The sequence below is a fragment of the Tupaia chinensis genome, unplaced genomic scaffold, assembly GCF_000334495.1.
Source record: "Tupaia chinensis unplaced genomic scaffold, TupChi_1.0 Scaffold000396_1, whole genome shotgun sequence".
NCBI classification, from domain to species: Eukaryota; Metazoa; Chordata; class Mammalia; order Scandentia; family Tupaiidae; genus Tupaia; species Tupaia belangeri.
Genome location: NW_006159898.1, coordinates 1,033,803 through 1,047,901, shown reverse-complemented (window position 1 = coordinate 1,047,901; position 14,099 = coordinate 1,033,803).

Here is a 14,099-nt window from a genome sequence, read left to right as displayed (position 1 = left end):
ACCCAACAGTTTGAAAAACACGCCAGGCATTATGTGTATGTGCCCCAAATCCCAAAGAGTGGAAAAAATGGAGGGGAAAAGATTTGGGGTGTGACTGCACTTCATGGGGGGTGTTAAAAAGGAGTATTCAATCCATGTGAACTACTGTGGGAAGCCCCAAAGGGCATGTATTTGAAATATCAAAGCTAGAAGAAAGGAAAGAGGCAGAGTTCTGGAGATCCTGGAAAATGTCTCTCTCTTCAGAAATTGATGAAAGACATCAACGCACAGATTCAAGAAAGTTTGTTAACTCCATACAGGATACAAAATTTAATTAGACACATAGTAATAAACTGTTGAAAACCAAAGAGAAGAAAAGCAGCCTAAGTGGAAAGACACTGGACCCTAAAAGAAGTTAATGCTAGCAACACAAACAAGAGAATAGAATGACAACTTTAAAGAACAGAATAAAAATCCTTTCAAGAATAAAATGTAATATTTATAAAAGTTGATCATAAGATTAGTCATAAAGCAAATTAAAAAGCTTGAAATAATTGGGAATATGTCATTTTTCCTCAGTGGAAATAACCTATATGTCAGTGCAAAAAAGTAAACTAGAAAATCCCTTACTGCTTGACATTTAAGCCACACACTAATCAATAAAGCATGAGTCAGAGAAAAAATGATGGAAAGTAGAAAATATCTTAAAGTAAATGATAAGGAAGATACAATATTTCACAACAAATTCATAATTCTAGAAAGAATGTTGATGAATCAATTTCACCAGCATTATGTTCAGAAAAGCTAGCATACATAACTGCACACTGCGATTTCATTTACCTTAAGATGAAAATTCATGAACAGGCTTAATTGCTCTCTACTGTTAGAATTCAGAATGATTCCTGGGGTGGGGTGAAGGGGAGGGTTGGAAAAAATTATCTGGAGGCTGTTGATATGCTAGTAATGTTCTATTTTATGATTTAGGTGCTAGATGTGTTTCCTTTGTAAAAATTCAAGTTGCATATTTAAAACTTAAAGCATTTTTAAGAATGTGTGGATTCCTTGGATTAAAGGTTTACTTAAAAAGGGGCACAATTAACTTCAAGGATATTAACATATTGTCATTGTAGCATTCTTATATTTATGTGTCATGATTGCTTCTCGTTGTTTGAAGATAAAGAGCTAAAATATACCACAGCCAGTAGAAACTGAACCCCAGTCCATGGCCTGGTGGTTAAGGTGACTGGATCCTACATGGCCTATAATACCGTGTGAATCCTGGACCCAACAGTTTGAAAAACACGCCAGGCATTATGTGTATGTGCCCCAAATCCCAAAGAGTGGAAAAAATGGAGGGGAAAAGATTTGGGGTGTGACTGCACTTCATGGGGGGTGTTTTCTCATTTTCCCTCCTTCTCTCTCTCTCTTTCACTCTTTATGTCTCTCTTGTGAGTGCATATACTCTCTGTCAAAATTAAAAAAGAAAAGTTGGAGCCTTAAATTAAATAAACAATTGTTTTAATTCTTTGTCTAAATAGAGACATAAGTTTAAGTCTTCTCCCAGGAACTTTATTGTTTCAGCAACTATCTACATTTCATATATATATATACTCTTTAAAACATACCTTATTGTCAGATGGGACAACAGACACGAATGTACATAGGATCTTCAAAAATGCACGTTATGAAAAAAATGTGCATAGATTTTAATATTTTGGCACCAAAACCAACTTTTATTTTAATTCCATGTTCCATGAACTTTTTAAAGTTCCTTAACATTACACACTAAATTATCATGCTTTTAATTGAGAAACAAACATCAAAAGAATTATTTTCTTCTCAGCACAAACATCTAAAAATGTATTTTCTTAAACTTAATCAAAGACACTTTAACATCTGATAGGAGAAATGATATTATGACACCTGATTGTAGGATTACTGATCACATAAAACTGACCATGAAGTGAAATACTGTTGTCGTAACTTCCAGCACCATTTCTAAAATTGACTTTTACCTGAAATTAACAGTATGTCTTTAAACATATTGTTTACTTTTAACCTCAATTCAATACATATTAATTAATTCAGATGGTGTAAATATACCACGCTGTATCTAGTGCTGGAGATAGATAGTGTAAGGAAGAAGACAGGATTCTATTCCTCATAAAAGTCACGATCTGTCCTGGCAGAGGTAGGAACTATTTATATTCCACAATGAGGAAGTGGAAATTTTGTTCATCAACCAAATATTACGCCCTTACCCTCAGTTTTGTGTCCTCTCTTGTAGGTGAGAGCTAATGTGCTCTTGTCAGTTCAAAACTCATGAAGACCTTCACTATAAATAGAACGCTAGGATTTTTAGAAAGACTCCTGGTAAGTAGAGGACATGGGCTATTGTCAATTAAGCATGCTTTGTTTAGTTAACTGTTCTTTGTGAAAGTCACTTTTACTTTTATTATAGTTTTATATGTGCATAGTTTAGGGCGAACAGCTCTGTATAATTTGTTATGAAAAATATTCCCATGTTGTGTTTTCTTCTACCTTACCTCACCATTCTTGCTGCCCTTGGGCAGCTATTTTCAATGATTTTAGTTGTTTATTTTTAAAAAATTTTTGTATTTCTAAATAATATTCCCAAGGTGTTTTTTTTCCCATTGTAGATAGCTGCTAATTTTTATTTTAGTTTGAAAAATGAGTCTTGAGTGATCTTACTACTATTGTCTTCCGACACATACTTTCCTCATAATTTTTAGGTGTAGTAAATATTCAGTTTCTACTTCTGTGATGCTATAAATATAATACACCCAGGATATTAAACTCCATGACTTTTTTTTCCTCTTATAGCCAAATAAATTATTTCCCAAGTCTTAATACTCTCCTTTCTCTTTCCCTTTCATTTGCTTAGCTTTCTATATATCTACCTTCTGGAGGTAAATCTCCTTTGAATCTATTGAAATGTAGACTTCATCTTCATGGAGTCATTCCTTTGGAACCGTCTGTCCACTTGCTCCAATCTGAGATGCTTGCTCTCCAGTCCTGCAGTATCATCTGGGATCCTTTTTACTGTTATCCTTTTTCTTTCCTCATTCGTGACAGAGCAATAGTGTGTGTGTGTGTGTGTGTGTGTGTGTGTGAGAGAGAGAGAGAGAGAGAGAGAGAAAGAGAGAGAGATATGCACCCTTCACAGAGTCTGGTCACACCACAACCCCCTTCTTCCAGCCTCCAGCCTGTTGGACCTTGAGCACTCATATGTGTATCCAGTGTGTTTCAGGCTGACCAGTCTGGGGATTTGAACTGTGATTGCCATGTGGAACCTGGCTTCTCTTGAACACCGTGTTACTATTATATTATAGAGCTGGCTCACCATCATCCTTATAATTCTTTTTACTTCTATCTGCTACTGGGCTTCTAATTTTCTGAAACTTTTTATTTTTATTTTTTTAGGAGAATAGCTCTTCCATTAGTTTCTTGAGAATTGTGTGTGGGAAGTGTTTTCTGAGACAAAAACTACACTGTTAGTTTGGTCAAATAGAAGTCCAGATTGAAAAGCTCAGAATTTAAAGGCATTCCTCCATTGTCTTTTCAGCTCCTGTGTTGTTATTAAAAGGTTTGATGCCATGTCAATTCCCATTTTTATTACACTTCTCTCATTCCTCTGGCTTTCCTGATTTTTCTAGTCCAAAGCTCCTTCAGCTCATTCTCCTCTGATGAGAACTCTATCATCTTCTGCTAGAACAAATGGATGGGCCAGTGGGTCTAGGGGTCTAACTTCCTTTATAGGTGTCAATCATTCTTCTGGTTTTCAGTCCTCTCCTCCCTCCCCACCTCAAGAACTGTTTGCTCCTCTTCCAGGGGTACCTAGACCTTGTGCTACCTCTTTCTCAATGGGTTAAGATACCTTGGGGCCAAGTGCTTCCACTCTGTTGCTTAGTTTCAGCTTCTTCAGATATGCTGCCTGAGATTCTACTTCTCCCTCTGCCTTCCAGATTTCAAAACTTCATCCCTGCTGACTCTTCTTCTCTTCCCTTTAACCTTGTGGATTTATGCACCCAAAATATATTTAGTATCATTTTAGTGAAGATTCAGTAGGAGAGCCAAATCCGTGTGTCAATGGGCCATCTTTAACTGAAAGCCATGGCACTGGCTTTTATCATAATCATTATATCTAAGAATACTTTCTCATGAACCCAAACACAAAAAGTTATAGACAACATGCAACTGAAATTATTCTTTATGCCAGGAAACAAAGGCTTTGTCAGAGCACCTCTCTCCTCCAGTGCACTCTCTTCACTCTACCAGCCAGAAGTCTTGAACCTCTTCTCATTGCAAGACACAATAGAGTAGGTTGATCATTTTCCAACCTGTATTAGTGCCCTTTTGCACTTTTTCTTCTTAGACGTAAAACATTTCACCTGATAGAAATATTGAGGCAGAAATTGGCAAGCTCTGGTGTGCAGCAGGGTTATCACAGTCACTAATGATGCATTTCAGAATAACTGAGAGGGTAAATTTCAAATGTATCACCACAAAGACAGTTAAGCACACGTGGTGATGGCTATATTAGCTTAATTTAATAACTTAACTTTATATACCTGTATCAAGACATGATACTCTATTCCAGAAATGTAATATCATTATGATTTGTCCCTTAAAAACAATATAAGTTTAAAAAGACATTGGCTATTTTTCTGGGCTGTGACCATACAGAGTCATAGGTGTGTGAAGAGTATCTTCAAGATGCTCTAAAAGTCCTATTTTATTTGTTATTTATTTTCTCTAGTTGGTATACAGGTAGTGAATTTTTGGGTTGTTGTTGATTTGGCATATTTTTGGATTTATAGACAGGTTTGGTTCAGATAGCAAAATTATTACAACATTCTCATTATTAGTAAATGCATTCACTCTAACAAAATAATACACTCTTTAATGTAACATACACTTGTTTTTTATATAATAGATTGGAGTGCAGTGAAATATGTTCTATATACAAGCTAGCAGAGAAGAGAAAATAATAGGCTAGATTAACAGTCTATACATGAGTGTCTAAGTTTATACCAACATGAGTCATTAACTGAGGGAAATAAGAAAAAGAATGATTTTTGAATGCTTCCTTTATGACATTTGCCTTTGTGAGAACTTGGCTCTTTTTTTAATGTCAATTACCTGATAAACTTGAATAAATGAAAGCTTTCTCAGTCCAGCCTCATATTGATTTGGCTACTGATACTGCAGTACCTCTCACTGCACAGCGGTTATTATGATTCATGCTGGGTTTTGCTGTCAGATAGGTTTCACTGAGGCTTAAGAAGGAAAAAAGCCTGGAAACAGTTACAAAATAAAATGGATATTATGAATGCCATGAATAATGGTGAGAATGCAGTCATGATTGGGTTGTGAAGACACAGCTCTTTCCTTTTATGATCAACTTGCAAAACTTTGTGGTAATTTCCGGATGAACATCAAGTCCATTATAGCTCAGATGAAAGGTAAGAGAGTCTTCCTGCCACTGCATAAGCACCTCCAAGAGTACAACAAACACTTAGCATTATTTATCAACCTGAGACCCTTTGTGGAAGAGTGGCCTGACCTGCAGCCCAAAATGTGACTGCCTTGTGTTTTGAAAAAGATGATCTTTCTTCTGGAAGGGGAGGTGCACAGTAGGGGGAGTTCTGGCTCCCGAGGTCTCTGGCCACTTCACTTTCACAAGAGAAGACAGATCTTCAGTTGTGAAAAATGGACCTTTGCAACCTGCTTTGCATCACAAACTCAGAAAACTGATTGAGATGCATAGGTTGACATCCTGCCTAGTTCTTATTTCAGCTTCAATGGGAAAGATGACACTGGAGGTAACTATTGACCACGTTGACATTTTCCCTCCTGCCCTCCTCTCTTTTCCCTCTTTCTCCTTCCAAGGATGCATTTGTTCCCTTCTCAGTGACTTACATTGCTACGTGAGATACAGAACTGCTTTGCTCCAAATGCATCTTAACTTCCGTGCTCCCTGCTGACCTCAGGACCCATCTTTTAATCCAATATTTTGAGCTCCTCTTTGAAAAAGTTTAAAGAAGTGAAAAGCTTTATCATACTAATTCTGTTCAAAATTTCTGATTTCTATCCAAAAAATATGAAGAGAGTGTCCTTTATGAAAATACATATGATATAAAGCTTTTATTTTAAGGACAGAGTTCTAGACATTTTATTCTCGAACTTCTAATTATTGGTAGAATTCATACACACTGTATATAAACCATTCTAAAGCATAAGTTACAGGTATTCTGACTCTACGGTTGTCAGGTAAAATACAAAATGCCAGTCAAGTTTGAATTTCAGATACACAATGAGTATTTTTTATTGTAAGTATGCCCCAAATATTCTATTTTTATCTTCGAAATAGAACAAATCTATTCCCTGACACTAATTTAACAAAGGAATTTTGGGTGTTAATGGCTCAAATACTACTTATTTGTGACAGAAATGAGAACGTTTCAGGCATGTGTGATAAGACTTAGTTTGTTTTTGAGACACACAAGAAGCTACTATTACTTATGTGTCTCAAGAGAAACTATAACATTTTGTTAGGTTTTTTATTTTGTTTGTTTTGCACTTTATTGCTTCAAATCTACATTTTCTTCTGCATCTCACACTAGTAGTTTATGGGGCCATCATAAAGAAAAATAGGTGAGGCTGTTTATAGGCAATTTAGTCCAAGATCGACTTCTTAAATATATATGTATGTATAGCTGCACAGTTGATGGCATCAGCTCCCATGTTAGCATAGACCTTTTCCTTTCACACATTTGTAATTCACAATATGTAACAGATGATTATTATAGAGAAGATAATCTTGTACCTAAACAGATTTTAGAGCCCAGTGGGTCTGTGGTAGATCTGAGCTCTAATACATTGTAACTATACAGATTGGGAGGAGGTATTGAAGCTCTCTGCCTCTGTTACACCTTCTATTAAATTGCAGTAACAATGATACTCATTTCAGAGGTTTATTGTGAAGACTTAGTATGTTAATGTCAGAAAAGCTTCTAGACTACTGTGTGATATATTCAGGACTATGTAGGTGTTCCATATTTGTTGTTGATATTTTGTTTGCTTTCTGTGTGCAGTTACTATGTCAAGGTTTCTAGAAAAGTCTAATATTCATAGCAATCCTCTGAAATTAATTTTTATGAATATATTTATTAATGTGATATAATTTGCCCAATATGTATCTTTTTCATTTCATGCATTAATGATAATTATAATGATAAATAACAGGCTATTATTATTATTACAGAGAAGATAATCTAGTAGGTAAACAGATTTTAGAACCAATAATTCTGTGATTGAATCCCAATAAAGGAGGATTGAAGTCTAATACTTTTTTATATTATCTTTATCATTTTTTAAAAAATATTTTATACATTTAATCATTATTCCTCACTACAGTTTGGAAAGTGAATTTTCCCAGCATAAATATACTCCACACCAGTTCAGTTGCAGATATCATACACATTATCAACATATAGTCCTCCATTTATGTGTCCCTTAAATGTCTTTGCTCTCTATTTTTCTCCTTGATTTCCTTCCTTTCACCCTCCCCCACCTCCTACCTTTCTCCCACACTATCTTCAGTATCTTCAACCAATTTCCATGCTTCTATATCTTCTAATTTTTCAATTTTCAACATAGAGTGCAGACATTTGGTATATATTAAGTGGGGACATACAATGTCTCTCTTTCTTTCATAGTCTGGCTTGCTTCACTCAGCAATAAATCTTTTTATATCCATCCACCTTGTATGGCTGAGTAGTATTCCATAGTGTATATGTGCCACACTTTTTCAACCCATTCATCTGTTTATGGACATTTGTGTTTGTTCCATGTCTTAGCAATTGTAAATAATGCCTTAAATAAACATAGATGTGCAAGCACTTTTCTGACTAAGCAGTTTCCTATTCTTTGGGTAGCTATCCAGGAGTGGAATTGCCGGATCATATGGTAGTCCTATGTATAGGTCTTTGAGGAACCTCCCTCTTGTTCTCCTCTGAAATTTTTTTACTAATTTACATTCCTACCAACAGTGCAGGAGAGTTCCCTTTTCAACACAACCTTGCCAGTACTTATTATTATCATTTTTTTAATCTTATCTATTATGACTGTGTTTAGGCAGTATCTTGTTGTGGTTTGGGATTGCATCTCTCTTATAAAGAATGTTGAGAATTTTTTCATATGCTTTTTGGTTGTTCATACATTTTCCTTTGAGACTTGTCTGTTCAGCTCATTGCCTATCTTTTAATTGGGTCGATCATTTTCTTTCAAATAAGCTGCTTGATTTCCCTGTATATTCTGCTGATCAATCCCTTACCTGAGGTATAGCTTAAAAATATATTCTCCCATTTCCAGAGTTGTTGATTCACACTAATTATTGTTTCTTTTGTTGTGCAAAACTTCTTAATCTGATGCAATTCCACTTGTCTATTTTTGGAATTATTACCTGTGCTTTGGAGAGCTTTGCCTACTCCATTGTCTCTGAGAGTTTCCCTGGTGTTTTCCACCAGTAGTTTTATAGTTTGAGGTCTTAGGTTTAGATCTTTATCCATTTTTTAGTTGATTTTTGCTAATGGTAAGAGATAGGGGTCCAGTTTCATCTTTCTGCAGGATACCCCGTTTTTCTGTCACCATTTGCTAAAAGGTTTTCTTTTCCCCACTGGATTGACTGGTGACCTTTGTCAAAAATCAACTGGAAACATAATACTTTATATCCACATATTCTTTTGTTATCTACCCCAATACATGCACACTCACGCACATACCTCTACACACACACAGTCTCTCCGAGCATAAAAGTGATTTGTTCTGATGGACATGTTCTACTAGTAGTCTCACTAAATCTAAATACTGAGGCCCATTTTGATAGTAGATAGCATCCACTAATTCTGTCACTTTTCTTCTTTTCATCAAGGTTAGATTCATGAAATCCTAGTACCCCATGACCTACTTTTTACTGGGCTTATTGGTTTTGCTTGCTGTTTTCATCAAGTAATCACATTTGCAATTGTGCCACTTTGAAAAGTGCTGTGACTTCTCTTGATTATAGATGATCCTTCATAGTGCTCCACACTTCACTGGGGCTCTTTTTGGCTATGGGCCAATATACTTTTTCATACTTTGATACACATGACATGATTGTGCAAATGTATACACATGTGTGTATGTTAACTTTATTGTTTAACTTAGTGAGAAACTAATTGCAAATTATCTTTTTTTTTTTGAGAGGCTTTTGCTATAGGGCATGTGCGCTCGCCCGATAGAGAGAGACAGAGAGACAGAAAGCGAGACCCCCCCCCCAGGAGGGATGGCCATGCCCCAGTCCCTTCCCTTCCCTTCTCCTCTTGGTTTCTTGCTTCCATTCTCCTCTTGGGATCTTGGGTACATATGTACATGTGCCTGGTATGAGTTTTAAGCTGCTGGGTCCAGGACTCGAACTGCGGTCGACTACATGGGAGTCCAGCAACATAGCCATTATGCTAACTGATGGTCCCCTATTGCAAATTATCTGATGGTAGCCTAGATTTCAAGAAAATAGGAAAACAAAACTGTTTGCTCTTATGTTGGATGGTGATGTGATAAAAAAAAAAATCCAGAAAAAAAATTAGAAAATGGTGCCAGCAGATGGCATGGTGGTTAAGGTGCTCGACTCCCACATGACTGACCTGGAGGCTTGCTTTCTCACTTTCTCTCTCTGTCTCTGGTGAGTGCATGTGCCCTATAGCAAATTAAATAATAATAATGATAAATAAAATTAAATAAATAATTCTAAAAAAATTGAAGAAATCCAGAGATAGCTTAATTAGGAGGAGTTGTATATTGGTCAAATGAAAATACAGATCATAAAAGTGATGTAACCTCATTAAAGCCATAACCAGTTTTAGATGGTTATTTTAGATAAAAAACAAAAACAAAAAACACATTCCAGCAATTTAGGCCAGTTTGAAATAAAAATAATTTTAAACAGAGCTTTCAGTATCTTCTGTAAAGAAGACATTTTTTAGTGATAGTAAGGATTTATTCTTATCTACATTTATTGAACCTCTGATTGACATTTCCTTTGCTTCTCTCTCCCTCTAACCAACAGGACTCTCTCCTCCTCACTCTGGATAAAATGCCATTCGCAATCTTTTCCCTGGTCCTTTAAGCCTCTTTTCTCCCTCCGTTGTCTGTAGCCTTATCCTTTTGTCTCTCCAAACCAAGCTCTATATTCTGCAAATGCTCAATAATTGCCCCCATCTCCAGACCACAGAGGGCAGAAGAAAGTGAGAAACTGCAAGTAGTATGAGGACCTTCCCGGAGAAGAAGGAAAAAAGGCCAGGAACAGTCACATGCTCTTTTTCACTCTTCCTTCTTTTCTTTCTTTTCTTTTTGTGTGGTCACATTCGAAACACTCAGAAGTCACAAATAAGATAAAATGATTTCAAACATTACTACACAGCTAAGTAAATACAATTTATATTTGCCCATTCTACAATTAATATATTTATTGAACCTATCAAAGTACAAGCTATTTATGACACTGATGATTTCTTTGTCTCTCTAACACACTCACACACACACACACACACAAACAGTTCTTCACTGGTCTACACTTGAAGTTAACCAATGCACCCATTTGATTTTGCACTGTTAATCCCAGACAAATTATTTCCCAGCGAGTTCAAATCTTTCATTTGTAGACATGCTGTTGTCTAAACAATAATGTTGTTACCAAATGAAACTGAGAGATGTGACAAGAAGGTCAAATACGGGATTTGTAATGACGTATTTTTTTTTGTAATGATGTATTTTTAATAATTTCATCTTCAGTGATGCCTTGAGAAAAAGATGCACAATATTATCAAGAATTGGTTTCTATACTTGTGTGATAAACAAAAGCTTGATGCTAATAAAGTAAAACAAGGATTTGATGTTTTTGATGTGAGAAACAAGGAAAGTAAATGGAGAAATTTTGACAGTGAGAAAGTTATGAAATATTAGTATCAGCAACAGCAACTACATTTATTGACGTTCTGCTAGAAATGATGAAAAGCTTTAAGCATGCATTATCTCATGTATCCTTTGCATCTGTGCAGCTGTAGATATTGTTACCCCCCTTTACCTGAAGTCTATATGGATTAAGTAGCTGCCTACAGTTTATCACATGGCTTATAAATTGGAGATGTGGGATTCCAATCCAACTCTACCTGATTGAATACTGTGCTTTAAACTTTGTGGTAAATATACATGTATGTGCACATGTATATTACACATCTAGATGTGTATATAGCTAGCTAGCTAGCTAGAGAGATACACATAGAAATGGCCTCCATAGGTAGTTTGTGATTTAAAATATGGAGCAGGTATTTAGGACATGGAAACAGCTTTTAAAGGATTTAAAGCAATGAGGTAGGTGATCATAATACTGTTAGTCGCACAACTGTATGCTTGAAGACTAAAAGAAATAGAGAATTGAAGAGTGAAAGTGGAACAATGTCACAGTGGATTCTCTCAGGTATAGTAATTCATCATCATTTTTCATATCCTTTCTCTGGTGCCTTTTCTGCTACTTTTATCTGCTTATTTCCTGCAAGTGTATTATTTCTCCTTTCATTGATTTTTGCTTGAGCAGAATTTTTTTTGCCTCAGGATTCTTGAATTTACTTTCTCTTTCTGATCCTCTTGACATCTGCCTTCAAGGTTGAGTGTCCTCATTAACTGTGGTAACTGGCCATTGGTGGATTGTGCTAAAACAGAAGACCATGGGCAGGGAAGTGACTGCTGTTTCACAGGTGTTCTCGGAGAACGGTTTGTCCAGAGCATCACAACATTCCCAGGCAGTGAGGTCAGGGCCTGTCATTTATGGGCATACTATGAGACCCTCATTCCTGAAAGAGAATGGGGAACCAGCCTGGTCATGCTTTAACACAAACCTCATATAACACCATTTGGTATGATGAACAGTGTCTGGCTTTCGTTAGTCTTGGACAACTCTTATATGAATATCAAATAGCTAAATGTGTCCTTAAACCTCTAATGGGACTGTAATTCTATAGACCACATTCTCTTTAGCTGACAGTAAGTCTAGGGGCCAAAGCACGGCGTGGACTATCATGCACATTGGTTTCGATGCCCTCTTGGTGCACTAGAAAATGATGGTGTTATGGAATCTCTCAGGTCTCTGGCTTCCCACTAATAGCAGGAAGTCATCGATATGACAGAAACTCACACTTGCAGAGTGCTCAGAGTCATATACGAGATGCTGTGGGTTCATAGCATTTAGACATAGTTGCTAGCCTTCGAAATGTACTGGCCTGTGGGGAGACAAGGAAAATCACTAGAGAACTGGAACACTAAAAGTAGATACTCCAGAAGCTCCCATCAGTTGGAATTCTGTGAAGTGTTTGAGAGCATATGGTGCCTTCATATTGTGTCTTAAATTTTACCCCACAAAATGGGCCTGATTTCACCTTGCAGTAGCAGGTTCTCCTGTGGTCTGGGAAGTGTATTAGTAATCACTTAGAACAAGTTCATAGCTTCCGGTAATGTTCTACAATATTGAGTTGCAATCAAGATGTAACAGTCAATATAGCAAATATTGTGTTCTTATTTTACAGCTAAAAGCATTGCTAGAGAATAAAAACTACCTATTAATCCTACAATTCTTGGTCTTGATATATTTTATTTCTAGTATGTGGACAACCTAGTAGTGACAATGTGAATTACACAGGGACTGTCTAGAACAAGGACCCTTAAATTTCAGCAGCACTTGGAAGGAGAGAAAGCTTGCTGGGCTCCACCTTGCTGCTTCTGATTAGCTGGGTCTAGAGCAGAATCCATAATTTCAATTATTATTTTTTTTAAGATACAGTCTCCCTATGTTGCTCTGGCTGGCCTTGAATTTAAGATACAGTCTCCCTATGTTGCTCTGGCAGGCCTTGGGGTTCTCCTGCCTCAGCCTTCGGTGTAGTTTGGAGCACAGGAGCTCACTACAGTGCCTGGATGTAATTTGCATTTCTAACAAGTTTCCAGATGATGCTAATTCTGCTTCTCCAGGGACTACACTTTTAGAACCATTCTTTTAAAATTCCAGAAGCTACACTTTAATACTAAAGTTCTCCTGACTTCTCTCTGAAAGACAGTCAATAAAGAAAGACTAAATGTTCAATTTATGAAAAGAATTTATTACTCTCTTAAGGCAATATTAACAGTATAGAAGAAACTTAGACGTTTTAGGGGAGAGTGATAGACCAGAGCTGTTTTATGGTTGTCATCTGCTCTGAAAATGTACTTTATTTTTCTTTTGAATACTGTATACCACATTTTTACTATATTGATGTATTTTAAGGAAAATTACAGGCATCATGGCATTCTACCTCATAAACACTTTAGTATGTATCTGTGAAAAATGGAAGAGCCCAGCCATGGCAGCACAGGCAGTAGGAGCTGTTGGGTAGTGCTAGAGCAATGATGGGAAGGACCAAGCTTGGTTTTCTGGTAAACTTGAACCTACAGATGTGTCCATGATGTTGGCTGGCTAGAGGGCTTTAGAAAGGATTGCAGTGGGTTAAGACCCTTGGAGGTCCCCGTCTCCCTCTCTCTCTCAAGTGAGCAATAAATAAACTAGAAAAGTGAGAACATTTTCCTGTAACCAATTAGCATTGTTATCACCAAACAAAATTGACAATAATTACTTAATATTATCTATTCCCATTCATATTTATATCCCTTTTTATAAACCCAATATCTTTTTTTAGAATTATGTATTTAATTAAATTAATTAATTTACTTATTTACATTAATTTGGCCAGTGAGAGACAGACAGAGAGAGAGAAGGGGAGAGAGAGGGAAAGTGAGAAAGTAAGCTTCTAGTTGGCCATGTGGAAGTCCAGTCCCTTAACCACCTTGCCACCTTCCAACCAGGTAGACCCAATATCTTTAACTCCTGTAAAATTCAAAAGGCCAACAGTAGATTAATATAACTTTCATGTTAATCAGATTATGTTAGCTTATTTAAAGATGACTTAGACATTTTTGTATTTTTTTAAATAATTATTTTTATTTAACTTTATTTATTTATTTTAATTTGACCAGAG